We start from the raw sequence: 12,108 nt of genomic DNA, 5'->3' as shown, positions 1-12,108 counted from the left end.
CCTATATTTTTAAAAAAAAATTAAAATAACCAATCTGGAAATATGGGGTGTTATCCTGAGACTGAAATATTCCATATTTTTCTTCTCCCAAACACTAATTGACAACAATTCATGATTGTCTCTCTTTTCCAAATCTAGTCTGGAGATTGGATCAAAATCTTCATGAATAACTTGGAAATAATTAAATTCTTCAGGGTTTGTTCCTATTCACAGAAGCAGAGTAATTTTGGTCTCCTTGTGGATTCGATTATCCACAAAGGCTATGATTTAAGAAGTCTCTTTTCAAATGTGATTCTTTCGAATGTGCAGCCTGGTAAGACTCTGAGAAGCCCAGGGTCTATGTTTTCTCTATAAATAAAAGCCTACAAAATTTCATCAAGTCAGCCCTGTACACCACAAAAAGAGATTGATGACAAATCACATTATTTTTCCTTTTAATACAACAGTCAACAAGCACAAATGTGTTTTCTCAAAACATTACTTCTTATCCAAGTCATATGAGACTTTAAATGTGTTTGTTATCTCCTAGGAGAACTCAGCCAAACTTCATACAGTACAATGTTCTCAATACAAATTATTATACTTTTAAGATTTTTCCTAATAGAAATCTATACTCCCTGACTGACTTTAATGCAATAAAAAATAACCGACGATCAGCTACTTGTATTCACAAAAAGTATTTATGTTTTGAGTGATATGATTGTTCTGCTTATTTCTAGTATTAAAGATACAACACAATTAGGAGACATTTTCTATATTAAGGGAGTGGTGAGAGGGAATCTTGGTTACTGTTTAAAGCTGATTGTGCTTCATCATGAGAAGTTTCTTTTCTTTTTCCTTTTTGCCTTCCCTCCCCCTTCCCTTCTTTCCCTCTTTCTTTCTTTCTTTCTTTCTTTCTTTCTTTCTTTCTTTCTTTCTTTCTTTCTTTCTTTCTTCCTTCCTTCCTTCCTTCCTTCCTTCCTTCCTTCCTTCCTTTCTTTCTTTCATTGGTCATGCTACTTGAACTCTAGGCCTGGGTGCTGTCCCTGAACTCTTTAGCTCAAGGCTAGTACTCTACCACTTTGAGCCACAGTGCCACTTCCAATTTTCTGGTGGTTAATTGGAGATGAGAGTCTCACAGACTTTTGCCCAGGCTGGCTTTGAACTGCAATCCTTAGATCTTAACCTCCTGAGTAGCTAGGAGTACAAGCTTGAGTCACTGGTGCCCTACTGAGGTTTCTTATCTTAATGTATCATATTTTGAAATTTTACTTTTATTACCTTTAAGTAGTTATATAAAGGGGTTTTATTAATTTATTAATTATTTATTTTATTAAATACATCTCGATCTATGTCACTACTTTCAGCAATCTTTCCCATCTTTCCCAAACCCCACTTGCCCCCTTGATTCTTAACACTATTTATGTTTTTACTTATTTTTTTCTCAGAAAAAGAATTCTCTGTATTTTAAGATGTTTAGTAATACTCAATATATGCCAGTATTTGTAATCCAGATAAAATAAAAACATATCCCCTGAAGGACAAAATCACTCTAGTAGACTTACTTGCTTTAACCTAAATACCTAGATAGATTTGAAAGAAGATGAAAACAGACACAAAAGAGAAAGCTGGCCTTTGCTGTGCAGAAACTCTTGGAAAAAAATATATTAAGCGAAGTAAGCCAGATCCAAATAAGCCATAAACTGCATGGTTTCCCTCATTTGTTGTAACCATAATGTGCCTATAAATCTACAATAAACACATCGGATGGTAAAAAGAAATATATTTGGATGGGATAAATTATATGACTCTTGACATTCATACAGTAAGACCAAAGGAGAATATTCTTAGGAGAGGATCACAAAGGCTCAATACCTATGTGTACGTGATCATATGAAATGATGTTTAATAAAAATGAGCTCAAAGAAATGTAAACAATAGGTGTTTTGTAATTTCGGCTTTTATTTTAAGTTTGATTTCTCCTTTGTAATTGTTTGTGTTGTCTGTACCTTTTGTCGTGCATGCAAGTTTATCTGTTTTGGTGGGAGGGTAAGAGAGATCACAGAGATGGAAAGACAAAGGGTGAACAAATGCAGTGGTGACACTAGATATATTACATGATACTATACGACTTGTGGAGGAGGAGGTTTGGGAGGGAAAAGTTGGGAGAAAATGAGGAAAGAGGTGATACTGTTAAAAATGTACTCATTACCTAACTTATGTAACTTTATCCTCTCTGTACATCACCTTTACAATAACAATATTAAAAAAACAACAACAGAGAATGCTGGAATTTTCCCAGAAGTCATTGCACCAGCAGGTAGTCCATCAACCTTGAATTTCCTTATACTGTATCTTGACAATGTTCTATGATATATTGTCTGCTCATATGCCATAACCTAAGCCATTTCAGGTGTGTGTGTGTGTGTGTGTGTGTGTGTGTGTGTGTGTTTCTTTTATTTGAATTCAGGGCTTTGAGCTTGATAGGCAGTTTCTCTACCATTTGCTGCATTTCTCAGCCCTCTTTTGATCTGATAATTTTTGAAACAGGGTTTTACTTTTTTATTTGGGAAGCCTAGACCGCTATCCTCCTATTTATATTTCCTGTTTCAGTTTGAGTGACAAGAATGTACTGTCATGTTAGTTACTGGTTGAAACAGGTGAAGATGTCTCATAAACTTTTAGTCTGGGGTGGCTTCAGATCAGAACTCTTACCTATCTCTACTTTCCAAATAGCAAAAAATAGAGGCATGAGCTACAAATCTCTACTTTTTGTAAATGTTTGTATTTAAACTAATAGCCTCAAGCTCATTCAACTTGTTTGCTAGGCTGGTACTTTACTGTTTGAGCCACACCTACAAACTTTGCATTTTATTGTTTTGTTTAGAGACCCAATTTTATGGATTTTTCTGCCAATACCATGATTCTCTGCCTCCTCAGTAGCTAGAACTATAGATATAAGCCATAGGTACCTGCCCCAGTTATTCATAATAATACCTATACAAAAATAATGATAATAATAATGCTTACCTAAGGCTGTGCAATTCCAGATCCTCCATCACTGACAGTGAGAATTTTATCTGAGCCTCATCCATAAAATAAGCATTATATTTTCCAATGTTAAATGAACCATAATGCAGAGGGGGCTCTCAGTGCTTAGAGCATGGGAAATGTTCAACATGTGTGGTGCTTATTAGTGTATGAAAAATTAGTCCATGAATGTGAGCTCCAGGAGAGCTAGCAGTCGAGAATGACTGTCACAATCTCCTAAGTAAGATTGTAACATCCAGTCCTCAGCTGCCACATGAATTGGAGCCACACGAACTTCCATGCAAACCAATAGCCTGCACATAAAATTTCACATGGGCCATTGGGTCTTTTCATCTTGGGTTCATCAAGAAGGCTGGAACACATTAGGACAGTCAAAACTGGAGAGAGGAGTATGTAAGTATTCTGTCTCAACTAGTGGTTTTTACCCAGGGAAGATTTTTTTCCCCTCTCATCTGCTTCATCCCCAACCAAGAGACATTTAACCACAACTGAAGACCATGTTACAGCTTGAGAGATACTTGGTGTAACTAGTTGATAGAGGCTAAGGGTACTGTTCACATCTTTCAATATATAGGACTTTTCCAATGCAAAGGATAACCAGGACCAATATCCAAAATTCCCAGAATATTGTGAGATTCTCCGGTACCAGTTAATCAACTTTAAGAATGAATACCGTTCTTAGACTACCATTGCATTCCGGAATGCAGGAATACCATTCCACTCAGTCATTCAACACTTTTCTATATTCACTTACTCTTTAATTTGTTATTTACTGTGAATGAATAATCTAGTAGATGTTTCATATCTAGTACAATCACATGGGAGGACTTCTGCATATTTTTGGATGTGGGTTAATATACTGTAGTAGTTTTCCCCTGTCATTTCTCTGTGACTAATGTTCTCAGATGTTTAAGCCCCAAACTGTCAACTAGGCATGCAGATTAAAAAATCATATTGTGTGCACAATCCAGTATTTCACTGTGACTTAATCTGAGACCTCCACCCTCAGATTGTCTTATTGATAGGAAGAAGTCTTATAGCAAAGGTGATAGGACAGAGAGCTTATGAAAGTTTCCAGGGGAATTCTGACAGGAGTTGAAGGAAGGGAAGGCCTGTGTTCTACGCCTTTTTCTTTTGCTATTTTTTTTCTCTCCCTGAAAAGAAGGAAGACTAAAAAAGCAATAAAGCAGAAGGCATTTCCTACAGGTAGCCTTAAATCATTCAACACGGCGGTCTTCGGGGAGCTACACAGTTCCTCTTTCCTTTCCAGAATGAGTTTTCTGCCTAAATGCTCCTCATCCAAGGCTCAGTGTCTTCACCTGGATCTCCAAGGGCTTTTATGGGGACTGGAGACGGCACAATAGCACCCCCACTTCTGCACAAATGGGTCTTAACCCATGCATCACATTCAAAGACTCTTTCAATTGCTCCCCAGTGGCGGAGATGGAGGGCTCTGTTTTGCTTGTGATAATGTGCTAATCTCCAAGACCCAACATAAATTCTCTTTTTGCATTGTCATTTGTCAAAGTCTCAATAAGGGGCTGGAAAAAATAATTACACACACACACACACACACACACACACACACACACGTAGGAGGGGGGAAGCAGGACGGGGAAGGGAGAAGAAGAGTAATGACAGAAAGAAAACTTGGCCTTAGTTTTGTTTTCTCTCCTGCAGAATGTACCCCTCCTTTCTTAATCTATAAAACATCTGAAGGTGCAGAGAGGGCATCTGAAACACAAATAAATAGCTCTCTAGGCATCTCCCTTGATGGTTTCTCATTGTTTCAATATTTTAGTCACATAGTTAAATATAAAAAGTAATGAAGGGTATTTATACTGAAGTCCCAGACTGATGTGTTGAGCTATGTATGTGTAGTTCAACTTTTGGGGACGTTTCCTAGAAATGAATTTGACCACACACTTTTCATTATTTTTGTTAGTGTAGGTGATGTTGGTCACTTGACTGCTGAAATTAGAGGTGTGAGCCATTGTGACCGGCTACTCTCAAGTCATTTGTGGGCAATATCTGTAATTTGTGATAATCGACTTAAAGCTCATGTCTGGTCTTGTATTCAGCAATATTATATATCTTTTCTTATGAAACACGTAAGATTTCATTGCGATACCACATTTTGCTGATGATGGATGGGCACTGGGGGAGAAGATGTTTTACTAAATGTATGCAAAAGTGAAATATTGAAAAGAGAATAAAGGAGTAAGCTTGTTTAGGCAAACACCCGTTCAAGCCACTGAAACAAAAACCCGCTGCCTGTAGAAGTCAGCTCTTCCTCATCCCAGCTCTCTGTCCTTGAGTGGAGACTTCTCTGAATACACAGTTTCATGAAACCCTAAGCACTTATGATCCAGGGCACAGTAAAGATAAAAGAAGATAAAAGAAGTAAGAGTCTTAGTTCATGATTGTTGGTCCGAAGTTCATTGGTTCAACCAAAATCTGCCAATTTTCGTATGCATTTTTAGTGGCTTTTCAACGTTCTACTGGGAATTCTGAGGATACTTTAGAGATAAATAGGGGCAAAAAGTGTTTTTAATCAGGTTTGAAGCCAACCACCAAGAGAAATAAGTGCACACATACATATACACAGATGTGTAATTGTAGCAAGGAAAAAAAAATAGAGAGTGGGCCAAAGGGACTATAACGGTGTTATCACTAAAAAAATCAGTATACCTTGTAGACATTGAGAACAAAAAAAATGAATTTTAAAAACCAGGCTGATAGGTGAACACCTTTTCACTGAGATGGTGAGATTGAGACCACAGCAGACATCCAACCAGTTCCTTCAATTGTCAACCTGAGAAGCAGGTATTTGAGTCTCAACAAAAAAGACTCAAACCCAATTGGGTTGCATGATGATGGACGTAAATAATAAACATAATCCTGGTACCACAGACCCTGGAGTCCATTCAACTCCCAAGTTCACACGTATTTTTCCTTTCTAAAACTACTGAGGAACGCATGCCCTCCTATCTAGAAGTTAGCACTGCAAAGACAGATTTGTTTGTTGGCATTCTCTCTTGTCACTGTCAAAAAAAAAAGGATTCCTTCTAATTGGGTCTCCTTTAATCTTCACCAGTGCTGCCTAACGTTTCCTTTAAAAAGCGTATTTATATAGGACAGAAATCTACTCCAGTCTGGTTAGAAAATAATCTTTTTATCACTGGTCCACTTCAGACATAATAGCTCATTGATGGTACAGTGCCATTCTGTTCTGCTCTGCAGGTACGGGAAGCTGCTGTTGAAATCTTTTCCCGTGTCTCCTCTCCACGAGCGGTATTGAACGCATCACGTTACCAGGCTTGAAAACCTAGTTTGTCGAACATAATTTCATTTAGAGCATTAAATGGATGGTTTGGTAACCCGCGTTGGCAATCGTGGAGCGCCCAGTAATGAACAAAAGACAGCATGAAACTCCGAAGCCGACGGAACCAAGCCTGCCCCGTCTCCCTCGCAAGCACCTTTGTTGAGTTTTGTCATCCGATAGGGATGGCTGTTATGCACATCAGCGTGATGGGTAATGTGCGTTAGTTCCTCTCGATTGAGGAGACCCGGTTCTGCTTTCTGAACCCTCGCAGCCCCAGGCTCCCTCTCATCGGAGCGGAGAACACGGGGATGGTAAGTCACGGTGTGAAATGGAACCCAGGCCAGGACAGCTTCCCGTGCCAGGAGCCAAGATTCCAGTGTGATTCTGTACCGTAGGGACCTATTCTAAAGGAAAGCTGGTTCCTTTCCTTTCCTTTCCTTTCCTTTCCTTTCCTTTCCTTTCCTTTCCTTTCCTTTCCTTTCTTTTCTTTTTCCTTCCTTCCTTCCCTTCCCTTCCCTTCCCTTCCCTCTCCCTTCCCTTCCCTTCCCTTCCCTTCCCTTCCCTTCCCTTCCCTTCCCTTCCCTTCCCTTCCCTTCCCTTCCCTTCCCTTCCCTTCCCTTCCCTTCCCTTCCCTTCCCTTCCTTCCCTTCCCTTCCCTTCCCTTCCTTCCCTCCCTTCCCTTCCCTTCCCTTCCCTTCCCTTCCCTTTCCTTTCCTTTCCTTTCCTTTCCTTTCCTTTCCTTTCCTTTCCTTTCCTTTCCTTTCCTTTCCTTTTTTCCTTTTCCTTTCCTTTCCTTTCCTTTCCTTTCCTTTCCTTTCCTTCCCTTCCCTTCCTTTCCTTTCCTTCCTTTCCTTTCCTTTTTCCTTTCCTTTCCTTTCCTTTCCTTTCCTTTCCTTTCCTTTCCTTTCCTTTCCTTTCCTTTCCTTTCCTTTCCTTTCCTTTCCTTTCCTTTCCTTCCCTTTCCTTCCCTTTCCTTCCCTTTCCTTTCCTTTTTCCTTTCCTTTCCTTTCCTCTTTCCTTTCCTCTTTCCTTTCCTTTCCTTTCCTTTCCTCTTTCCTTTCCTTTCCTCTTTCCTTTCCTTTCCTTCCTTTCCTTTTTCCTTTCCTGTAATAATGGGGTGGGTATCATCTTAGGGGAGAGGGAGAAATAACCATATGTAAGTTGGCTTTACCCTGCAATGGAAAACATCAGAAGTTTCCACGTGAACGTGTGGATGTCAGACAATGGATGGAGAGGAACTAAGCCAGAGCGAGGGAGGGGGAGGGCAGAGGAAAGCGGGGAAGTTTTGCTTCAGATGTTTTCAGCTGAAGTCTGAGCCTGACTAAATGTCCATGGAAAGAGTTTAGGGTTTCCTAATGCAGCTGACAATTCGTCACAGGATGTCAGCCTGAGGAGAAGGAAAACCCGCGAATGAATCCTTCCTCTTCAGTCCTCGGTCACCTTACTGGCAATGTTTGAACAAGAAAGGAAACATGTCATGTCCTTATTTCTATTCTCTTGTGTTAAATAAATCAGTTTTCTTGGGGTAACAAGTCTGAAGACAGGTACAAGTTTCTGGTGTTCAGATCTGAAATTTGATTTCTTGAGAGTTATTTAAAAAAATAGCTCTTCTTTTAAAGGGAGGAAATAATGAGTGGGAGAGAGAGAGACAGAGAGAGAGAAAGAGAGAGAGAGGAGGAGGAGGAAAGAAAAGATGAGAAAATGAGAGGGAAAGAGAAAGAGAATGAATAAGACATGGGAAGAAAACATTACCAATATTGTTTCTAGATTCAGATTCCTTTTCTGTTTACTTTGCTGTATATTTTAGGAAGAAAAATTTCAGAAATTACTGCCATACACACACACGTATATACACACAGATACAGTGCATGGAGTCTTTTGATAAGTGAACAATTTGTCATACACAGCAGAGCCCAAATCGATCATCTATGGAACTCACTTTATAACGGACAAGTGGACATTTTCAGAAATAGAATCAAGTCAAGTTGGGGAAGCAAACAAGTGTAGGTTTAAATCCCCTGTTACCCTTCCAAGAATGACTTTTGGTTTTCCTTTTCCTTTTCATTTCATGATACGGTTTTGGGCGGATGAATTAGTGTGTTTCACCTTACTTGCTGTGAAGAATGTGCGGTGCTAATGAAAAGAGATTTGTCTGTCCTCATTAGGCCTCTCATAAACTTCTCAGCGATGGAGTCTTCTGCTGCCCGTACTTTAGTGACTCATAAACTTGGCAAAGTCAATGATGGCCTGTGCTTGCACACATGCCTTCACTTTTTATAACCCAGAATCCAACACATGTGTTCTCTGGCGCTTTCTGCCCTGGATCTCATTTTGACCTTTCTCCTAAGTGAGTCTGAACTTTAATTTCCTTCGCTCAACCCTAGTTCCATGTAATTAATCACCTTTCTAAAAAGGATTGTCTAGTGGACCCCATTCAACTCGCATCCTTGCTGTGGGAATGGATGTTTTATTCCTGACCTGAGAAATAGGTTCCTGTGAAAAGAGGTAGAAACAAAATCCAGCTTCTTTGTAAACCTCAGCTGGTATCTACCAGAAGCTGTTGAAAGCCCATTTAATTTGGGTTCCCAAGTAATCATGCATGTACTATGCCTATTCTGTCTCTGGTTTAGGTGATATTTGAGGGGAATTGACATGAAGACCTTTGACCTTAGTGACCCACGTGCTCTCATTCCTTATTCCCCAGTGACGTCAAGCTCAAGGAAGGAAGGCTCCCAAGTTTGCCTTGCATACGTATTTATTCAAAGTTTGATTATCCATCAGAATTCCTGCGGACTGGAAATTAGGTTCAGAATGCCATAAGACTATGGACTATGTTCTCTCTCCTCTCTCTCTCTGAACTACAAAGAAATCACAAGACAGCTCTTCACTTTCTCTGTTCCTTGTTGGATGGGCCTTATCCTTCTTGGTTGTAAATGCTGGAGGGATCTAAATGCTGTGAAACAATGGCCTGTGTATCTTTCTGGTCAGTTTTATCCTACTTATTCTGTGATTTTTCTAAAGTTTTGGGAAAACAATATCAGCAAAGAAGATTCTCTTCATCTAAATGCAGAGCTCTGATTCACATACATAATAAATTTAAGACAATGGTGTAACATTTCCAGAAAGGAACAACTTATTGTATGTTTCAAATAGTTGATGCAATTTTCAAATTAGTACTGTGTCTTTGAATGACACTCACTGGTATATTTGCATAAGCTGTGTCTGAAAGTGGTGCCTGTCCTATCAAATGGCTAACCCTGAGTAATCTGTAAATTTTCTCCACCAAAATGTGAAAATTTCCTTTAGGTTTTCCATTTATTGGTGTAGTTACAAGAACTACAATTTGATCAGTAAGTACATATACATTTACATATAGAATCTGAACAATATACTATGCTTGCCTTTATGTCACTTTATTATCTATAATATGGTATTAATAAAAATTAAGTGAGCTGCTGGTGGCTCATGCCTGTAATCCTAGCTTCTCAGGAGGCTGAGATCTGAGGATCATGGCTCAAAGCCAGACCAGGCATAAAAGTCCTTGAGAATCCTATCTCCAATTCACTACCAGAAAACTGGAAGTGGTCCTGTGCCTCAAAGTGTTAGAGTACCAGTCTTGAGTGTAAAAATCTCAGGAACAGTGCCCAGGCCCAGACTTGAGTTCAAGTTCCATGGCCAATGACAACAACAACAAAAACAAACCCTTAAAATAAATCACATAAAATATTATATGCTCATAGACAAGGACACATATAGATCTGAAATTGAATGTTTTCTTTTATTTGCCTTTATATGTTTAACATTAGTAGAACATGATACTATTTTAATCATAACTTTATTTAGAAATTGCACATAATATGCATTTCTACTCATATAAATAAATTTGAAGTTGATTAGAATAGTATAGGAAATAGGCCTTTTATTTTAGAAAATAGAAGCACAATAAGTGTATATGTAAAAGAAGTCCCATAATTTAACAGCTAATTATCCTAGAAAAATAATTAGGAAATAAATCATAACCTTGCTGTGGACAATATTATTGAGTCCTCCTGCTGAGTAATTCAACCAGAACTTCTGTAAAGATGTTGAGAACTGATTCAGCAGTCTCTATGCAGTATTTATAAGTGTTTATCATGTACAATTGGGAACTGGGATAGGGCACTTGTCCTATAAACAGAAGAACAACAGTTAGCTGAACAACAATAACCATTTCCTGGTGTCACTCCTGTTGAACTCAGAGTCTAAGTGTTGTCCCTTGGCTTTGCCATTCCAGTCTGGTGCTCTACCACTTTCTTCAGAGCTCCACTTTGAGATTGTTGGTGATCAAGTGGAGATAAGAGTCTCATGGCTTTTCCTGACTGGGCTAGCTTTGAACTGCAATCTTCAGATCTCGGCCTTCTGTGTGGCTAGGATTACAGGCCTGATCCACCAGTGTGTAGCTTACAATCCCTTTTAAAAGTGCTTGGAAATGTCTCAGCTGGGTCTCCTCTCCTCTTGCCTACAGCCTAAGGGATAGAGAACTTGAGTCAACCTCCAACCTTCAGAAAACCAGAATGCTTCATCACATCAACTTCTTCTGTGCCCCTCACACTGAATAATGTCACCACAGAATAATTTCACAATCAGCTTTTCTGCACATTTTAAACTAGGGACTTGTTCTTCAATCTGCTGTGTAGTTCATTCTACATCTCTAGATGGACTTGTGCAGTCCTCTGAGGAGGGAGAGGAAGCACACAGAAATTGCCCTGAGGATGTTCTTGTCTGGTTCCAGAGAAAAGTACATATTCTATTTATTTTCTTAAGAGTAATTTGCTTAAACAAATTATATGAATGTACTGAATTACATGTTTACACAGTAAATTAAATAATAATAATACTCAAATTCCCAGATAAGATGCTAATTGTAGCTTCTAACATGGAACTTAAAATAATAATTTTCTCTATTTTATAATTATTATCAAATTACCTAGGGGTATACTCTATCTCATATAGACGAAAAAGTTAAAACTTATGTAGGAATATATATGTATACACAACTCTTTTAAATTTACAGCACAGGGACATTTTAATTCCTTTAGAAGAGGGTAGTACCTTAAGTAGACAGACACCGAGTGGTAGAATGGTGTTATGAATTATGTTTTCAGGCTTTCATCATCTCTAAGAAAATAATCAGAGCTAGGATTGTGGCTCACACAGAACTTGCCTAGAAATGGGAGGCTAGGATTAATCTGTAGAATCATACACCAAAAATTTAAAAAGACAGGGGGAAATGAAGAAATGGAAACAAACTAATGAAAAGAGAGGAGATGAGAGGAAAAAGAGGAAGAAGAGATGAAAAAGAAAGAAGAAATGAAGAACTAAGGGAGTGGAAAAGAAAGGAAATTCTTATCTTTTAAAAAAATAATGCTTACCATTGTAATCATTACCCGTTTGGTTAATAATATTAATATAAAATTATCACATGACATAGAACTAAACATTGTGAAAACTTGAACCAAAATAAGAAGGTATTTATGTAAGAATCTAGGTAGGAGCTAATGCTTTTATTAGACTGAAATAATATCTCTTAAGCAACTTGTTGGCTTGAATTTGTCAGTATTCATTTTAAATAATGGTGTCCATTTCTCTTACCCTTAAGTGGAACAGTATAGAATTCGGATGCCATATTACCCTGATTAAATAATTTAATTTAATGAAAATTCTCCTTAAGAATTGTGAATTTCTGTAACATATCAACCCATGAGCCCTTTATT

The sequence above is a fragment of the Perognathus longimembris genome, chromosome 17 (genome assembly GCF_023159225.1).
Source record: "Perognathus longimembris pacificus isolate PPM17 chromosome 17, ASM2315922v1, whole genome shotgun sequence".
Taxonomy (NCBI): Eukaryota; Metazoa; Chordata; class Mammalia; order Rodentia; family Heteromyidae; genus Perognathus; species Perognathus longimembris.
This window is presented reverse-complemented; position numbering follows the sequence as displayed.